At 39.9% G+C, this 20,217-nt stretch overlaps 1 protein-coding gene across 1 annotated transcript in view; it reads left to right on the forward strand.

The window, feature by feature from the left end:
* LOC146575960 (immunoglobulin mu heavy chain-like) overlaps window positions 1-20,217 on the forward strand; it is a 526,942-nt gene that overhangs the window by 79,587 nt on the left and 427,138 nt on the right. The gene's annotated exons all lie outside the window — the stretch shown is intronic.

Genomic DNA, 20,217 nt, shown 5'->3' on the forward strand with positions numbered 1-20,217 from the left:
GAATACTGTATTTTATATGTATTTCTATCTTTTATATCCTATCATTATAGTTTTTAAGTATTTAATTATAGTTTTTAAGTATTTATCTTTTGTGATGTTGCACTGACCAGAGACATCTTTCAATTTCATTGTACCTGTGACAATGACAATAAAGAATATTCATATTCATTCATTGATATTTACTTACAGGAGTTTGGAGTGAGATCAAACTGGATCAGTCTCCCTCTGTGGTGAAAAGACCTGGAGAGAGAATGAAGATATTATGCACCCTTTCTGGTTATAGGCTGACAAGCTACAATATACACTGGATACATCAGAGGCCAGGCAGAGCTCTGGAGTGGATTGGGTATATGAGCACAGGCAATAATTCTCCTAGCTATGCCAGTTCCTTTCAAAGTCGTTTCATCATGACTGAAGAAGACTCCAGCAGCAGACAGTATCTTGAGATCAAGAGTCTGACAGCTGATGATTCAGCTGTTTACTTCTGTGCCCGTCACTGCACAGTGACAGAAAACAGAAGAACAGCTGTGCAAAAACACTGAAACAGCCATGTGACTTAAATGATTTTAAAGTATGTCTTCAATGAAAGAAAGAAATAAGAACTAAACAAATAAAAATCTCTCCATATCTAAGTTTCCTGTAACCAAATGCTGAGAATGGAAAGACAAGAAATCTGAAAATCTTTAACAGTAACTTTGAGTACCCTAGTGACATTACAACATTGCTAAATTGTTTGAATGTGTGGAAATTTTTTTCAGGTATTTCATAAAAGCAGAGAACTTCAGGATGTGCATACTCAGTATGAATGGGGAAGGACTCGATTGCAAGCGTTTAGAGGCAAGAGAACTTTCACAAAAGATGAGGTGTTTGTTAGGCTGAAACCCACATACAAAAGCCTGGGCCCTGTTTCAGGAAGCCGGTTTAGAAAACTCAGAGTGAAAAACGATACGCAGGGTTGAGTAACCCCGAACTGTCCAACTCGGAATATTCGGTTTCAGAAAGGCTGATAACAAGTAGTTCAGTCAACGCGGAGTTGCTTTAACCCCAAGTGAAGCGCGCGGACGAGGATACATAAAGCCCTGATCAGTGGAGCACAGATTAAGCGAGTCACCATGGAGACGGAGGGAAAGAAGGCGCGGTCAATGTATTTCACAGCGCTTGAGGCCGAAATTCTGATGGCAGCATATGCCGATAACATGCAAATTCCGCGGAAAAAAGTAACACAGCGACAGCTGCAAAAGAAAGTGAGCATGCATGGCAAAACATAGCCGACAGAGTCAATGCGTGAGTGTTACTTTAAACATTGATCTAGGGATTTCCACCCATTTAACACGTTATTTTATCATATGTTATTTTATTTGTTATTTTATACATTTTATTTTGTGATGTGATGTGAGCGCAGGTGCAACCCAACAGGCCCCAAACGTTCCTGGCAGCAAGTAAAAATGAAACATAAAAATATAGTCCAAACAGGTAAGGTGTAATTGTATTATGAGCCATAGTGCTTGGTCTGTTTGTCCGATGTAAATCAATTGCAGTTAGAGGCTACATTAATTTTCTGTCTGTAAGCACTTATTGAAATTATCTGAGCACATTACAAGTACATATTTGCTTACTCTGTATGCTCAAATGTGACCCGTTATAGCCAACAGAAAAAAAGCGGAGGCCCGAAAAACAGGTGGGGGTCCTCCACCACCACCACCACTCACAGAGGCTGAGCAGTTGGCCCTCAGCCAAAACAGTGGGCGCCCTGTGGCCGAAGGCATCTCTGCGGGGACATCCTCTGAGTCAATAACCCCGCAAGACACAAGTGCCTACATAGGGGGTAAATTCAAAATAATACATGATGTGCATACATCCTTTCTTCACAGTCACCTTTGCAGTGCTACTCATTCATTTGATAAACTCTTTACCATAATGAATTATTTTGTAGTGAAGTTATTTTCCTACTGATTTTGCCTTCCCTCAGTCTTGGTTGTCTTTGAGAGCATAATGACAATGAAGTGTAAGGTGATTGGTATGTTTGTTAATTGCCATTTGGTCCCTTGTAAGTTATAAGTGACCTGTATAAACCTCATATTCTATCAGTTGATGGTGATGGTGTACTGCATCTGGTGCAGCCTCCTGTTGAGCCAGACCAACATGCAGTTGTGAGTAATACTCCACAGATTACATGAGTTTACAGTAGAACAGCAATGTTGTTTATTTCTTTACTACAGGAAAATAATGAAGAAACATTGACAGCTGTTACAGAGGAGGAAGCAACAGAGACACTTTATGAGGTTTACATCTTTTAATACTTTGTGTACAGGAAACACAGGTGACCAATAAAGCCAGTTGAACAAAAAATCTGTTTATTCTTCTTTCAACATGTTGAGGTGATGGGTCAAAAGAAATGATTGTGACATATGGTGTCTCTGACTGCGCTTCCATCTTGTATGTCCGTGGGAGGGTCAGGATGTTCATGGTTTGGATCACTGCTGTTTGGTTCAGAAGGACAGTGTTCTCCTCTAATTGTGGCAATGTTGTGAAGAATCACACATGCCACAATAATGTCACATGCCCTTTCTGGGGTGACCCTGAGTCTTTGCAGGCACTGGAACCGGGCCTTAAGCATTCCGATAGTCATTTCAACTCTGGCTCTTGTCCTGCAATTAGCCAGATTATATCGCTGCTGTGGGCCCGGTTCAGGGTCAGAGTAAGGGGTAAGCAAATAGGGTAAACATGGATACCCCCTATCACCAAGCAAGTAGCCAGTGAACTCTCCTAAGACAGAAGGATACACTTCAGTTCAAATGTCCCTGAAGCAATTGGTCTTTATATATTTTAAAGTATTTTCAACTCACCATGTCCAAATTTTGTGCTCAGTGTACATTCACGGAATATTTGTGAGTCATGGACAGAGCCTGGCCACTTGGCTTCCACATTTGTGATAATGTTGGCAGCATCACATATGATCTTCACAGTGCAGAGAACACAAATTAGCATCCATTACTATGATGAAATAATTTGTTAGTTTGAAATGCTACAGGGAACTATGTACCTGTACATTAATGCTGTGGAAAGACTTCCTGTTCACATAGTCTCCTTCATTTACTGAAGGAGCAATGATTGGAATGTGAGTACCATCTATACAGCCAATCACGCCTGGGAACCCTGAAAATAAATGTAAAATTTAAGTAGTAGTTCAAGTATCACCACATCATGAATTAAGTTTTGGTCATCCTGATACCTGCAATTTTGTGGAATCCCTCTTTGATGAATCTTGTGGGTCTATGACCGGGGAACACCACAAACGAGTACAGGAGACGTTTCAGTGCAACTGTAACATTCCTGACTGCCCGACAGACGGTAGCCTTGGAAACGTGCTCAGCGTCACCAATATTATACAGAAAGCTCCCGTTTGCAAAAAACCGAAGTGCGATACAAATAATATGCAATGAACTGAGAGCATGTCCGCGATGTGTCACATGCGTAATATATGGCCTGAGGATGTTATCCAAATAAATTATAGATTGTGCTGAGAAACGGTAACGTTCGCACAGACAATCATCAGGACATGATAAAATGTCCAAACGCGCTCTGATCACTCTCTCCCGGCGGAGAGCTCTGCGGAGAATTTGGGCTTCACGATCTACTGGCTCTTCAAGGAAGGGACACGCCATGTCCGACACTTCCTACTGTCAGGTTTCCGACAAAGGGGCGGAGACAGTCAGGGTTAGTTGTAGTAAACCTGCTAGGGGGCAGGTTAGCTTCACGGCGTGTGTCGTCATAGTGACTCACTCAGGCTTCAGCTGAACTCGCTTTGTGAAACCGAAAACCCAGAGTTTTCGTTAACTCAGGGTATACTTACTCAGTTTTTCCACTAAACCGGCTTCCTGAAACAGGGCCCTGAACACGAAATACAAAAGAAACTAAATCTTCAAACTATGGGAACTAAACTGAGAAAATGATACAGGAGAATTTAATAGAATGAGTGGTTAAAGGAGCCACTCTTCCAGTTTTGGGGTTAATGTTCCTATTAGATTCAGATTCTTTGGGATTAATTAATCCCTTCTTTGGGAAGAGTGACTCCTTTAACCACTCATTAAATTCATCAAATTTTAGCTGAAATATGTTCCTATTTTTTATATCTTTTATTGTAATATAACTAGTTGTGAAATACCATGACCACATTAATTTGTGTTAATGGTAGCTTCTCCATTACTGTTCTGTCAGGACAAGCAAAGAAAGCAGTGCTTGCCTAGTCAAATCGAAAAATAGTTAAGTGGCTGTTTTGCCAACACACCTCCTTTGGGATGAATAAATTCCAAAGAAGAGCAGTTCTTCAGCCACTTTCCCACACAAACTACTCACACAATCAGACTCACACAACCTACAGTCCTGTACGTTCAAAATAAATTATTAACAGTTAATGGTAAATTTCAGAAACCATTCCGAACAAATACTGTAAATATAATTAAGAAGGCACAAAAAATCCATATGTATTTATACACAAGCACTCATATATATTCAAATAATTAAAAAAAATTTTCATTTAACTGTTACTACCACACACCATACCTGGTCATTGGTACTTGCTGGCTTGTGTAGCCACTAGGTAACAAAAGTTCAACACTGCCCCTAGCACCCTGGAGCACTTCTGTTGTGTTTTGTACGTGTTTTTTCTTTTGTGGGGTGGCTGTTGCTCAGGAGGTAGAGCTGGTCACCTACTGATCGAAAGGTTGGTGGTTCCATCCCTGGCTCCTCCACTCTTCATGTCAAGTATCCTTGGGCAAGATACTAACCCCAACTTGCTCTCCGATGCATCCATTGGAGTATGAATGTGTGTGAATGTACTTAGAAAGCACTACTTATAGATAAAGTGCTTGTGAGAATGCGTGTGATTGGGTGAATGAGGCATGTTGTATAGAGCGCTTTAAGTACTCCGGGAGAGTAGAAAAGCACTATATAAGAATCAGTCCATTTACCATTTGAGTTTTTACGTGCTTCTAAGTTTTTACGTTTTGGAATTTTTACGTGCTTTGTCTCTAGGGGCCACCGTAAATATACTTTTATTTATTCACTTTACATAAAATGTAATAAATAAATCATATAATACAAAAACCAACTATTCACATTTCAACTTTTAACTATTTAAATTTTCATATTTTTCCTTTTAAACAAATGTAAAGTGAAATAACACAAAACACAGCAAGCCACAACACAATTAAATATAAATTAAAATATGAAAACAAAAAGAAGATGCACATTCTCTGTCATATGGACCTGCATGAATAAACTTTCTGAATCCTTTATCATCCGCAACTGAAAATAGTTGTGGATGATTACTATACCTTTCTAATGTGACGTTGTTGTCCCTGGCTCTCTTTCTCTCCTGCTCTGTTCCTGTGCTACTGAGTGTAACTACCGCACCCCCCCCCCCTCTTCCCAGCGCAAAGCACAGGGCTCGCGTGCGGAAAAAAAGTGCAAGAGACAGGGTGAGAGAAAGAAAAAAAACCCCACGGCTCGCAATAAGGAGCCGGCTCACGTCGTTCACGTCAAAGATCCGGCTCTAACAGCCATTTCGTTAGCAACTGACACATCACTAGTGGTGGTTTTTACTTTAGTCCGAAAAACTCATGTGAATTTCAAAGCTGTTCTAACAGTCCGACACTGGTCTCTCAGTCTCCCGTTGGAGAGCTGTGAGCTTCTCCATGATCTTATTCATCTTGTGCTCCATGATGTTATCAATCTTGCGCTCAAAGAGCAGATTCTGAGAACTCACAACCCCCTTGAGCTTCTCCAAGATGTAATCCAGTTTTCGCTCAGCGGTCTTATTCTGAGTGTTCACGGCAACCTCAAGCTTCTCCAAGATCTTATCCGTGCTGCGTTCAATGAGCCCATTTTGAGAACTCATGTCTTGTCCTATCGTTTCAATCACAGCGGGCAGCCTTGTGGGGTTTTGAACAGCCAATTCTGCTTTCTTTAATCTTCGATAAGTCAGGGCCAAGCCAGCTCCAATCAGCAAGAACCCTGTTATCATGGTTCCGAAAAGGTAGATCTTTAATGTCCTCAATCGACAGTCCCGCCAGGCACATAACCCTCCAGTTATGCCACCCGTCCATCGTGTATCCGGCAGGGAAAGTACCTCCAGGACACTATGGCTCACCCGAGCCCAGGCTTCTCATTGAGAAGAGGGTGTCAACTGCATTCAGATTATTGTACTCGGCCCTGAAAATCTTAGAAATATGGTATCTAACCAGATTCTTACTCTGGATGGCATTACCTTGGCCTCCAGTAACATTGTGAGGAACCTTGGAGTCATTTTTGACCAGGACATGTCCTTCAATGCACATATTAAACAAATATATAAGACTGCTTTTTTCCATTTGCGCAGCATCTCTAAAATTAGAAATATCCTGTCTCAAAGTGACGCTGAAAAACTTGTTCATGCATTTATTACTTCCAGGCTGGACTACTGTAATTCATTATTATCAGGATGTCCAAAAAACTCGCTGAAAAGCCTTCAGTTAATCCAAAATGCTGCAGCAAGAGTACTGACAGGAACTAGAAAGAGAGAGCATATTTCTCCTGTTTTGGCTTCCCTTCATTGGCTCCCTGTTAAATCCAGAATTGAATTCAAAATCCTGCTCCTCACATACAAGGTCTTAAATAATCAGACCCCATCTTATCTTAATGACCTTGTAGTACCATATCACCCTATTAGAGCACTTCGCTCCCGCTCTGCAGGCCTACTTGTTGTTCCTAGAGTATTTAAAAGTAGAATGGGAGGGAGAGCCTTCAGTTTTCAGGCCCCTCTTCTGTGGAACCAGCTTCCAGTTTGGATTCAGGAGACAGACACTATCTCTACTTTTAAGATTAGGCTTAAAACTTTCCTTTTTGGTAAAACATATAGTTAGGGCTGTATAGTTAGGGCTAAAATAAAAAGTAAATTCAAAAGCACATCTCGAAATTACATCAAATTGATACACATAGAGACAAAACGATGGGGCGATCATGGCTCAAAGAGTTGGCAGTTCGTCAGTTCGGAAGGTTGCTGTTTCGAGCCCCGGCTCGGACAGTCTCAGTCGTTGTGTCCTTGGGCAAGACACTTCACCTACCGCCTTCTGGTGATGGCCAGAGGGGCCGATGGCGCGATATGGCAGCCTCGCTTCTGTCAGTCTGCCCCAGGGCAGCTGTGGCTACGACTGTAGCTTGCCTCCACCAGTGTATGAATGTGAGAGTGAATGAATAGTGGAATTGTAAAGTGCTTTGAGGTTTACAAGGCGCAAATTATAAATGCAATCCATTATTATTATTATTATTATTATAAAACATACATAAACATAATTTATGGTGGGTCTTATCACCAACGGTGATGAGACGGCTTACAGGGAGGAGGTCAGCGCCCTGACCCACTGGTGTCAAGACAACCATCTCACCCTCAACGTCGCAAAGACAAAGGAGCTGATAGTGGACTTCCGGAGGTGCAGAGAAGTACACACCCCCATCACCATCAACGGCGCTGCTGTGGAGAGAGTGAGCAGCTTCCGGTTCCTTGGAGTACATCTGGCTGAGGATCTTACGTGGTCAGTACACACAAACAAAACAGTGAAGAAGGCGCAGCAGCGCCTCTTCTTTCTCAGGAGACTGAAAAGATTCAGCATGAGCCCCCGCATCCTCAGGACCTTCTATCACTGTGCCATTGAGAGCATCCTCACTGGATGCATCACCACCTGGTATGGCAACAGCACCGCCTACAACTGCAAAGCTCTCCAGCGAGTAGTGCGGTGCTCTGAACGGATAATTGGAGGTGAGCTTCCCTCCCTCCAAGACATCTACAGGAAGCGCTGCCTGAGGAAAGCAGGGAGGATCATCAAGGACTCCAGTCACCCCAGCCATAAACGGTTCAGACTGCTTCCATCAGGAAGGAGGTTCTGCAGCATCCGGTCCCGTACCAGCAGACTGAGAGACAGCTTCTTCCATCAGGCCATCAGACTGCTGAACACGTCATAGACACCTCACCTTCACTACTGGAACTTTAACATTATGCACTCCACACTGTATATAAATGCCACTTGTTTTGCACATATTCAACTCTGTATATTTTATATATTTTATTATTATTATTATTATTATTATTATTATTATTATTATTTATTTATTTTTTTTTTCCTATTTAATTTGTAAAAATGTGTATACACACACACACACACACACACACACACACACACACACACACTGATAGGTTTGTAGCTTGAACCCATCTGCTGGAACGTTGAAGACAATATAATTACACTGCTAAGCAAGACACAAATAGGCAAAGTTCTTCATGTTACTCGTGCACGGGAGAGACCGGACAGAGCGCCGTCCCTTCGCTTGACCCCAGTAGCTCTCGTCCGTCCTCCCGTAACACTGTCCTTTTATTGAGGTTACATGAATATGCATAAGTTCATTAACATATGACGTCTACATACACACAAAGAGTACCTTGCCTGTGTGTGTGTGTGTGTGTGTGTGTGTGTGTGTGTGTGTGTGTGTGTGTGTGTGTGTGGACTGCTGATCAAAGGGTCAAACATCCTTGGTCAGGAAGAGGGTAGCCTCCCCCTCCCCCTAGATGGTTCATCCTAGATAACACGGTGAGGAAGTCCTGCAGTTCATCTAAACAAAGAGCACTTAGACTAGAACAGACGCAACTACGTTAATCCTACCATAAAACAATAAGACACGGTATGACCTCTCATGCTCCCAAAGTGCTGTCTAATACACACAAAGTTTGCAGACTATCAAGGATCAAAACCTCTACCAATCTACAACTAATTACAAAACTCTAAGCATATATAAGTAAATATTTCTAAGCATAAATGACAATCAACAATACAAATCTAACACACACATACACACACACGTAGGAAAATATTTAGTATACACATCCAGAAATGCATACACTATTATATATTGTACATATATTTATTAGTTTCAGGTTGGCCATTCTTGTATTTTGCTCGTTTGTGTTGTTGTGTTTGCACATCTCTGTTGCTTGTGGGGCTCACACACAAGAATTTCACTCGCATGTGCTGTGCCAGTGTGCCTGCACATGTGATGTGACAATAAAAGTGATTTGATTTGATAATTCCAAGGAAGTCACATAAAGGTTTTGAGTGTCCTTTAGATACTAAGGAAACACTGGTGTTTCATAGAGCTTCACTAAATGGTGCTGAATGCTGGTCTCATTTCAGGTCAGCTCAGGTTTTTGTTTTTTAAAGGTCAATTAGCAGTTTGTGCAGAGCCGGTTCAATGAAGCAGTCATTTTAAGGTGATCTATATATAAGGTAAATACTCAATCAGTGAGAGGAGAGAGTGAGAGACTCGGTTTATTCTCTCTGAGTAACCACTTGTTGCAGGTAAGAAGGAAAACTCCATTTTAAGAAAAAAAGACTTACAGACAGAACCAGACTCATCAACTATCTGCTTTGTCCAGCTGCAATAAGCAGTGGGGGGGGATAATAATTTTGTACGACTCATAATATTTTAATTTACTGTTAAGGCCGTATGATGGCATGATTTTAGCTAACAAATAAAGTTCCCAACTCCATCTTACCTATGAGAACAAATCAGTACAAAACATGGTAAGATGACATTTGCTGTTCTGCACTACAGAAACAAACAGTTTAATTTAATGCAGTGTAACAATTTTTATTTCTCACTAAGCAAAAGCAAAGTGAGTTTGTTGTCAGTGTTTCCTGTTAGGAGCAGTCTATGCAAAACTTAGGCGCCGTCTCTTTTTAATGAGCACAGAGGATGGTAGAGAACAGAAAATAACATGTTGGACTACAGGACAGGACTGCTGCTTTTAGCTCTCTGCTGGGCAGGTGAAGATTTTCACTGATCTCACTGTTGATATGCATTTTTTTTGTTTGTGACACAATTTAATTCAGGTGATTTTTTAAAAATATCTTACCAGGTGTTGAAGGTCAGACTCTGACACAATCTGAACCAGACCTAATTAAAAGACCTGGAGAATCTCACAGATTGACCTGCACAGCCTCTGGATTCACATTCAGAGACTATGAGATGGTTTGGGTCAGACAGGCTACTGGAAAAGGACCGGAGTGGATTGCTTTTATAAGCATTTCAACTCATAGTTATGCTACGTTTTATTCCCAGTCAGTCCAGGGTAGATTTTGTCACAGGCTGGGTCTCTGACCCAGCGCTCTGAGTTCATGTTTGTATTTGTCTCATTTTGTTATGTGATTAGTTTTGTGTCATTTCCTATCTGTCTTTAGTTTGGGCAGTTATTGTTTATTGTTCCTCTGATTTTCTATGTTTTGGGTTCTTGTATTATTCATCACGCATTAGGTTTGTTAAGTTTGTGTTGTCATGTCTAGTTTTAGTGTTTCCTGTTTTATTCTGACAGTGTCATGTGTTCTTTGTTCATTGTATTTAGCTTTCCTCTCCTGGTCCTGTCATTAGGTTTATGTCAGTAAGCTGTTCCCCCATGTGTCTCCACTTCCCCTGATCACCTCATGTATGTATTTAAGCCCTTTGTTTTCTGCATGCCATTGTCGGGTCGTCTGTTTATTTTGACCTTAGTCTTTGTTAGTTTTCCTCACCCATAGTTATGGTTTTCGTCTGTCAGTTCTACATTAGTCTTAGTCATAGTCTTTGCCTGTTATTTTCCACCACAGTTATAGTTATAGGTTTTTGGTCTCAGTCCCTCTTAGTGTTTTTGTTTCTTAGTGTTTTTGTCAGTTTGCTTCGGTTTCCTGTGCCGTCATTAATAAAGGATCACTTTTCTGTTACAACTTTCAACTCCTCGTCCGTCCTCTGCTTTTGGGTCCTGCTTCCTCACACATCGGCGCACCCCGCCGTGACAGAACGACCCGACCAGTATGGACCCAGCGGATGTCTGCGACCTCAGCTTCTGCTTCTGCCTCATCTGGTCCGGCTACGGCCTCAGCTTCTGCCTCGTCTGGTCCAGCTTCTGCCTGTGCTTCGCCTGGTCCGGCTTCAGCCTCAGCTTCTGCTTCGCCTGGTCCGGCTTCGGCCTCAGCTTCTGCTTCTGCCTCGTCTGGTCCAGCTTCTGCCTGTGCTTCGCCTGGTCCGGCTTCGGCCTCAGCTTCTGCTTCTGCCTCGTCTGGTCCGGCTTCTGCCTGTGCTTCGCCTGGTCCGGCTTCGGCCTCAGCTTCTGCTTCGCCTGGTCCGGCTTCGGCCTCAGCTTCTGCTTCTGCCTCGTCTGGTCTGGCTTCTGCCTGTGCTTCGCCTGGTCCGGCCTCGGCCTCGGCTCCTGCTTCGCCGTCGCCTGGTCCGGCCTCGGCTCCTGCTTCGCCGTCGTCGGGTCCGGCTTCGGCCTCGGCTTCTGCTTCGCCTCCGCCTGGTCCAGCTTCGGCCTCTGTTTCTGTGTCGGCCTCGCCTGGTCCCGCGGCTGTGTTGCCGCCGCCCAAGCCACGTTTTGCCCCTCGGAATCGCCGACCGCTTTTCGGGCCGTCAGCTGGACTTCGTTGCCATCGGGGTCGGCTGCCTGAACTGATGAACTGTGACCTGCTGTGCTCTCGACCTCCGGGTCGGCCCCCTGAGCTCATGGATTTTGGACTGCTGGACCGTTGGCCTCCTGGTCGGCCACCTGAACTTTTGAACTTTCTTTTGTTTTGCTGTCAACCTCCGGGGCGGCCACCTGAACTGCTTCGCCATTCGCTCCTGTTCTGCCGGGTTCATGGTTGCCCTCCTGAAGCTGGGTCTTGGACTTTTGTGCCCTTGTTGTGTTTGCTCTGTGTGTTTTTGCTTCTTTGTTTTTTGTGGTTTTGATTCCGATGGATGAATTGGATGAAGAGGTCATTGTCACAGATCATACTACATATGCAAAGTTATGGTGTGGTTTCAGAAGAGCTTGTCTGTAACTATTATTTGATTTCAGAGAATCAGCTGATCAGAGTGGAGAGAGGGGTGCTGTTTGACTAGTAAACAATGATCTGCAGGCTGAGGAGGACCCATCACCTCTTGAGTAACAACATCAAAAACATGAATTTAAATAAAACAAGGTATTTTTTCTTTTGAAAATAAAATATATCGCTATTACTTGGTTTGAAAGAACTGGTTTGAGATTAGAAGTTAAATAAACCCCTTATCTGGGGCTCTCCTTGGCTCTTCCCGAGAGGGTGGCACGGTTGAGATAAACAGTTTGAAAAATGAAGATTCTATTTGTTACTGTGCTCGAGGGTCACAGTGGCTGGACTGAACACAGTGACTCTGATCATGGACTTATTTAAAGTGTGATTCAAACATCCAGGACATACTTGCTACATTCTTACTTTGTCTTTCACAAAAATACACTTGTTATAACTGTTCTTCCAGGCACACTTAAAATTTTAAACCATTTAAATGATACTAATTGAGTCAAAATGTAAAATGTATTTCTGAAGCACTTAGGTAGAGTACACCTGGCTGTGTGTGTAACAGCAGTCTAATATAACATTAACTGAAATAACTCTCATAGTCCCTTTTCACCCTTTTCATGCAAAATAACAACAATAAAAAGAAGTCATCTTTCATAATTTATTTCTTAAATCTGAGTGAGCAATGAAATTAGAATCTAATAGAATAATTTTCCTTGCATGGTTTCATGTTGTTTGTATAGGCAGTTTTTTCAGCAGGCTTCAGTTAGACCCTAATGAATGCTTTATGCATTTGTATGCAAATTGACTTCTTCTGTTATGCAGGTATAAAAGCTTCAGATCAGACTGTGTTGTGGAGTTCGCGTCATGACACGTTCATCAAAAAACATGTTTTCTGTAGCTCTGTTATTGCTCTTAGCCACTTCATGTGAGTCTCTTTAACATTCACAGTATTTGTTTTGTAATATAAACAATTTGTCACAAATTTTTCACAAATCTTTTTTTTTTTTTTTTTTTTTAACAGGTGTGAAGTGTGAACAGCTGACACAGCCAGCCTCAGAGACTGTGCAGCCAGGTCAACGTCTGACCATCACCTGTCAGGTCTCTTATTCTGTGGGCAGCTACTACACAGCTTGGATCAGACAGCCTGCAGGAAAAGGTCTGGAGTGGATTGGGATGGCACGTACTGGATCTACAACATACTACAAAGATTCACTTAAGAGCAAGTTCAGCATTTCCACAGATTCCTCCAACAGCAGAGTTACTTTAACAGGACAGAATATGCAGCCTGAAGACACAGCTGTGTATTACTGTGCCAGACTCCCACATTAACACACACAATCAGCAGCTCTGTACAAAAACCAGTGAGAGCCTCAATACTTAAATTCACCAGAGGAGGAGCCCCCAGGCCTCTTATTATGTTTTGACGCAGATGATTATTAAAGGAAGAGACAGTCGATGAGAAAAAGAAAATTACTTGTCCAAATATACATTAAAAACACAAAAATTAAATATACCTTTTTAAGTGTCAACTTCAGAATGCAACAAATAAATTTGGAGGTGGAGCTTGGATCCACAGCAGCAGATGATGGAGCTGCGGCAGAAGTCAGAGCTCTACCCTGACACCCAGGGCTAGGAGACTGCCTGGAAGTGCTTAAGGTTATAAGGAGTTAAATAAATCATTGGCACAATTCTGGTGGAGGGTCTTTAGTTTCCATTTGTTGTCAATTTGCCGCAAAACATTTAGTCTATTAGTTGGTCCACTAATTTTCTTCACTGCTGTATGCATGTCAATGTTCCTTCAATTCTTGCTGTTTTATGTATTCTGTCTTTGTGCCTTTTAGACTCTCGTGTCTGTGACCCTTGACTCCCCATCTTAACCACATCCTGAGCTTTATTCAGTTATTCATTATGTATTATTCTGCATCTGGTCCATTTTCAGCATCAGGATATAGACTCTGGAGTTCTGTTTTACTTCCTACCAGTCTTGAGACTCCGCTTGCATGTTCTCCTCAGGTTATTTTGACTGACTGGGTCCAAAGCCACAGAATTAGTGATGTCAGGTTAATTGGCAATTCTTAATTGAATTTGAGTACAAATGTCTGTACTGTGTTAGTCCTGTGACAGAAAGACAACAGGTCTCACCCAATGCCAGCTAGTATAGGCTCCAGCCGTCTTGCAACCCTGAACGGGACAAGAAGAAGAAGAAGATGGATGGTTTGAAGGCTGGATGTGTTCTCCTTTTTTGGTTTTAGTAGGAAATCTGGCTGTTGCATTTTTTGGATTAAAACACCAACTATTCCCAAATTCTAAATAAAACGTATCCATCTAAATCTCTATTTTACAATTAAAGTTTAAACTCTCATGATGTCAAATTTAGAAGGAGAAGATTTACAGAAAGAAAAAAATTCCCTATAAAATCAAACTTCACTGTTTTATAATTTGTCAGTCCTCCAATGTTTTTTCTCAAAAATACTGGTTACACTAAAATATATATAGTTTTTTCATTTTATGCAAAAAATTCCTCCTATAAAGACAAAAATTAAAATTCTCAATAATATGTAAAGTGTGAGGTTACATATTAGAAACAGTGAGATACTTTTTGTTTAAATCATTCAATGGAAATTTTTACAGATTTTACAGCTTATTTTGTTCTTACATGTTTTAATATTCTACTATACCTCATATGGTCATTTCTCTATACTAAGTTTAGGTTTAGACAATATATTTCATTGAAAAAAGGCAGGAAACAGAAGTGCAAAATGTAAACCTATTTTGCACTTCTGTTTCCTGCTTATTAGACAGAAACTACCACAGGTAATTGAGTGGTAATGGTTTGAAAATCACAGCATTATTACGTTCTTGTTTCTGTCTTGTTACCCACTTTCCCCATTATTACGCAGCTATAATACAAAGTGCAACACAAATCTTGTCAGAAGCAGTTGATTCCTTTCTGTGAGGAGGAGTCAACAATTCAAATGCAAAAACTCAACTTCTACTTAACTGAGGGTTGAAGGGAACATTTAACACTCAGATCACACAATGGCCTATAGGGCAGGGCTGCTGATTTTAACTGTCTGCTGGGCAGGTGAAAATTGTATATATATATATATATATATAGTTTATATGTATTCTCTCTCTCTCTCTCTCTCTCTCTCTCTCTCTCTCTCTCTCTCTCTCTAATACATTTCTTTTTCATTTGGACAGGTGTTGTTGGCCAGACTCTGACACAGTCTGAACCAGTGGTCAAAAACCCTGGTAATTCACACAGACTGACATGTACAACATCTGGATTCACATTCAGCAACTACTGGATGCACTGGATCAGAAAGGCTCCTGGAAAAGGACTGGAATGGATTGCTATTATACGCACTTCAAGTTATAGTTATTCTACGTCTTATTCCCAGTCAGTCCAGGGTAGATTAACCATCTCCAGAGATGATTCCAGCAGTAAACTCTATCTACAGATGAACAGCTTGAAGACTGAGGACACAGCAGTTTATTACTGTGCCCAAGAGACACAGTGACAGAAAGCAATAGAAATGCCCTACAAAGACTACTTCTCTATTTATCAACACCAGGGAATGTTTCCTACATTTTTAAACATTCATGGTAAAAAATGTCATCATTAATTAGCAATTCTTGCCACGTGTCACCTTGTTTGAATTTAGGGTCGAAAAGTTAGCAAAAGTGAACAATTTAAACCAGATATGCCGACCAGTTTAAAGAAGGTCCCATTAAACTCACACTAGCCTCATCATCAAAACAGGGAGACGTTGGCATGGCTATTGAAACACCTACACCCCATTAAAAGACAATATAAACACAAATTCCAACACATTAAAAAAGAATAACATATACTCTTAAAAATCAATAAAGCATACAGTATCATTATCACTTACAGTTTAGATTACTGAGAAGTATGTCACTATCTAAACATGTATAAACAACATCAATAAATTATTACAGCATTTCACCAATGGGTTGCCAGTATTAGATATGATGGTGGGAGCACTTACTATTCTCAGTCAGACCAAGGCCGGTTTACCACCTCCAGAGACAACAACAAGGATTTTTTTTTTTTTTTGTGCGCAGCGCAGATTTTCTGTGCGGGGAGACCATGTCAGCAGTGTGCGATTGCTCACGCGCTCAGCTTAGAGGGAACATTTTCTTACTTCCCCTTTTCATTAGATAATTAATAGAAATTTAATTACCAACTAAAATTGACATAACTTCAAGATTCTCAAAGATTGCCTCTGCATTGTTTGAACTTCTTCTTCTTAATAGTGACCCTAACTGGTTGACCAATCCTGGACTCATCTAACTCTCCATTTAATCACAGACAGGAAAAGTCTGATCATCAATGTCTAAAATTAAAATATTAAAATATAATTTCTGTAGCTGGATGATTGTGGGGTTTTTTTTCTGGTACATGGACATTGACTATCTACTTCAAAACAGAGGAAAATACCCTATATATTTAATAGTCAACTCCACTTCAACTCCATATTGTTTCTCTAAGGAGGAGCTGATGCAAAACTTGTATTATTTAGTCTTGCTAATAATAATAATAATTTAAAAATAGTATAACAAAGTAATTTATAGACTATCCTAAATTTATAGACCATACCCAATTTTGGTATGGTTTCATTTTGTATTTTTAAATAGATATTTTTGGTCATTTATTTAAGCAGCAAACCAGTCCAGGTTAGACTTAAGAGTTTTTAAAAATTAAAAGAACTTTAGGAGGCAACAAATAAATTGGTGAAATATGATAATGATTATAAGGAAACTGATAAATAGTTATAGAAATGACTGAAAGATTTTTTTAGGCTGTGATTTGAGTTTTGTTCAAAAAAGAATAACTTCATATAGGAAAAAAGGCAGAACAAAATCAGGGCTGTATCAAGACACAGGGACTAAACCCCAATTCAACCAGACCCAGAACTGACCCGGAATTAAAACAGGACTACAACAGTTCAAAATCAGGACTACTGAAGACTTAACCAAGACAGAACCAGAATCAGAACACTGAAAATCATCATAGACCTGCACTACACTTATTTTTTAATTCTACCAAAGTACACTATTTATATTATATAGTTTATATAATTATTTACCATTGTTGTGCAAACAAGCCTGCATAACTTAATAAATGTAGAATTTGAAAAATAACAAATGGTGTCTAAAAAGATACACTTGGTACCAGATACATGTTCTGACGAGTTTTGGCAAACAACCATTTGACTAACATGTCTGTCTCACCTGCTCTTGTTCCATCTCTGTTCTGTCCTCATTCTGCCCTCTCTCCTTCTCTGTTCCTCTCTCTCCCTCTCTGTTCCTCTCTCTCCCTCTTTGTGCTGACAATCAAACCAAACACCAACATCATCAAATATACAGTTAAAACCAGATATTTACATACTCTTCAGATTAAAAACACAAACACTTTTTTTAATTGTAACATCAAATCAGAGCATGTTTATCATTTTTAGATTGATAAATATAAAAAACATATTTGTTAAATTTAAGAGTAAAGAGCGAAATTGTCTGTATTTCTTAATTGTAAATGGCACCAAATTGTATTCAAAATTGAGCCACACTTATGGAGCTCCACAATTCTTTTCCTGGTGTTTTGGTTGATATCTCTTGATTTTTCCCATGTAAGCTCTGTGCTCAGTTGGCTAATGCTTGAGCTCAGATCATACCAAAATTAGGGGGAATTTATGACTGTGCGCTATGTGCTTCGAATTTTGTGTGTAGTTTTTGTTTTATACAGTTGTCAGTCAGGCATCTAACTATGAAGCAAATTACACTCCAAAAGACCCCGGGCTTCTGAAAAAATGACCCAGGCTTAAGCCCAAGTAAGCCCCCCCCCCCCCCGGGCTCTGCAGATGTTGTAGATGTCTTAAGCTTTGTCATTCTGGAAAAAATTTACATTTGGATAAAAACCATTCAGTTTTTTTTTGGTTTTTTTTTTTGGTTTCTCCAGGATTGCAGTTTACACTATATATATATATCCATCCCAATGGCATAACACTAATCACATTCACTTTCAGGACAGCAAATACTTTTCTTCTAACAGATGCTGCATGTCATCCCAGTCGCAACAATTCTACAATATTGCTTCCCACTTAATAAATGTTCCTTTTTAGGTGGATGTCTGTGTGGTGACAGTTTTTCGCTTTTACTTACTGGTTTTAGACACCTAACCCCTTTTTTGTTTGAAACATATCAAATTTGTGCTGAAATGAAGCACTTTAAAACATTAACTCACACACGAAAAATAATGTCTGTCATAAAACCATGTAGTAGCAGTAAGAAGTTGTGTAACTCAGTTTTTGAATGCCAAATTCCTCCTGTAGAGGGGGGTCTATGCAAAGTTTTGCTTCCTTATAAACACGTTGTTGCCAATTCTCATTCAATTCATGAGAGAAAATCTCAAGAACTTTTTTACCAATTTACACATTCTGATTATAAAGTTTTCAAAATTATGGGATATATGATTTTCTTGAATTTATTCTTTATTGTTTGTCTCAAAGGATTCATTCTTTAAAATAGAAATTCATGATTCATGATGATCATGTTGTTTTTTTTCTGTTTTTGATTATTTTGCTCACAGAAGTTTGGAGTGAGGTCAAACTGGAACAGTCTCCCTCTGAGGTGAAAGGATTTGGAGAGAGAGTGAAAATGTCATGTGCCCTTTCTGGTTATACCCTGACAGAAAATGATATTCACTGGATACGACAGAGACCAGGAAGAGCTCTGGAATGGATTGGGTATATGAGCACAGGCTATAATTCTCCTAGCTATGGCAGTTCTTTTCAACATCGTTTCATCATGACTGAAGAAGACTCCAGCAGAAGACAGTACCTTGACATCAACAGCTTGACAGCAGAAGATTCTGCTGTTTACTTTTGTGCTCGACAAAGCACAATGATGTAAGACAGTGGAGCAGCTGCACAAAAACCTCACCATATACTAATATCATGTAGCAATATAATCCTGATGATTTCTGGATTCTCCTGCTGAAAGAGAACTTTATATTGTAAAAAGGAAAATAAAGATACTGAAGCCTGAGTTGTTCCTGGTGTGTTCATTGGAGTGTAAATATTAGGTACAAAGGTCTTAGACATTGAGAAAAGGAGAGTGCATGAGACAGGGCGTCTACAGTGCTTTGAGTGCTCAAGTAGAGTAGAAAAGCGCTAAATAAGAACGAGTCGATGCTTGAAGACAAAAAACAGGTATGTACACTGTGTAAAACAACCATGTATTCAAAAAGAAATAATGTTTGAATTCCAACCTGAATACATAAAGTATAAATTAAAAGTTTCAAAACAAATCTATTTCTATTCTTTCTCTTCTGTAAGAGGTCTTTGCAAAATTTGACATTTCACACTATCTCACGCATCATCTAACTATGTAATGTAATATATATATATATATATATATATATATATATATATATATATATATATATATATATATATATATATATATATATCACTGATCACTGCTGCTGTAGTGTAGATCAGCTGATTAGTCTAAGGTATTGCTGCGTTCACATCATCTAGTAGATCTTCTGAGGCTACAGAGGATCCAGGAGAGGAAGAAGAAATGTTATGTTTGAAGGTTTGGACTGCTTAGACAAATTGCAAATCTATAGTATTGATGTAAATCCAATACAGGATCTTTATATGGTGTGAAGTTAGGTTTTTACATATTGTGAAAAATCAAGCAAAAAAAGATCAATAAAAAAGTATTATTGGCCATATCACATATTCTCAATAAATTAATAAAAATAAAGACTATACACTCCTGTTATATCCTTGTATCCCAATATAAAGTAAATATCTGCTAATCACAACATTCTGTTTCTCTCTGATAAGTCAAGCAAACATTTTGGGAAACCCAAATTTGTTATTTTACATCAACCTATAATTTAAACTAGCCTATATTGTTTTTCACTCTTTCATTATTAACACTTACCTGTGTCTGAATTTTATTCACAGTCCTGACGCAAACATCCTAGGGGAGGAGTCAATGCAAAAACCCAGAGAGCTTCTTTATATTTCACTGCAGGGATGATGACACAGAACAGTGGACTCATCTCAACATGATGGACTGTAAGACAGGACTGCTGTTTTTAACTCTCTGCTTGGCAGGTTAAGAGTTTGTTTTTTTTTGTTTTTGTTTTTTGATGGTCTAAAATATTTTGTTACATGCTTTACAGTTGTGCATGTCATTGATTTTCTTGTAATCTTTGTAGGTGTTAATGGTCAGACTCTGACAGAATCTGAACCAGCAGTTAAACAACCTGGCCAGTCTCACAGATTGACCTGTACAA

This window comes from Mchenga conophoros, linkage group LG4 (assembly GCF_057382185.1).
Source record: "Mchenga conophoros isolate Kocher_MC1m ecotype Shallow Benthic linkage group LG4, M_conophoros_male_GT1.1, whole genome shotgun sequence".
NCBI classification, from domain to species: domain Eukaryota; kingdom Metazoa; phylum Chordata; class Actinopteri; order Cichliformes; family Cichlidae; genus Mchenga; species Mchenga conophoros.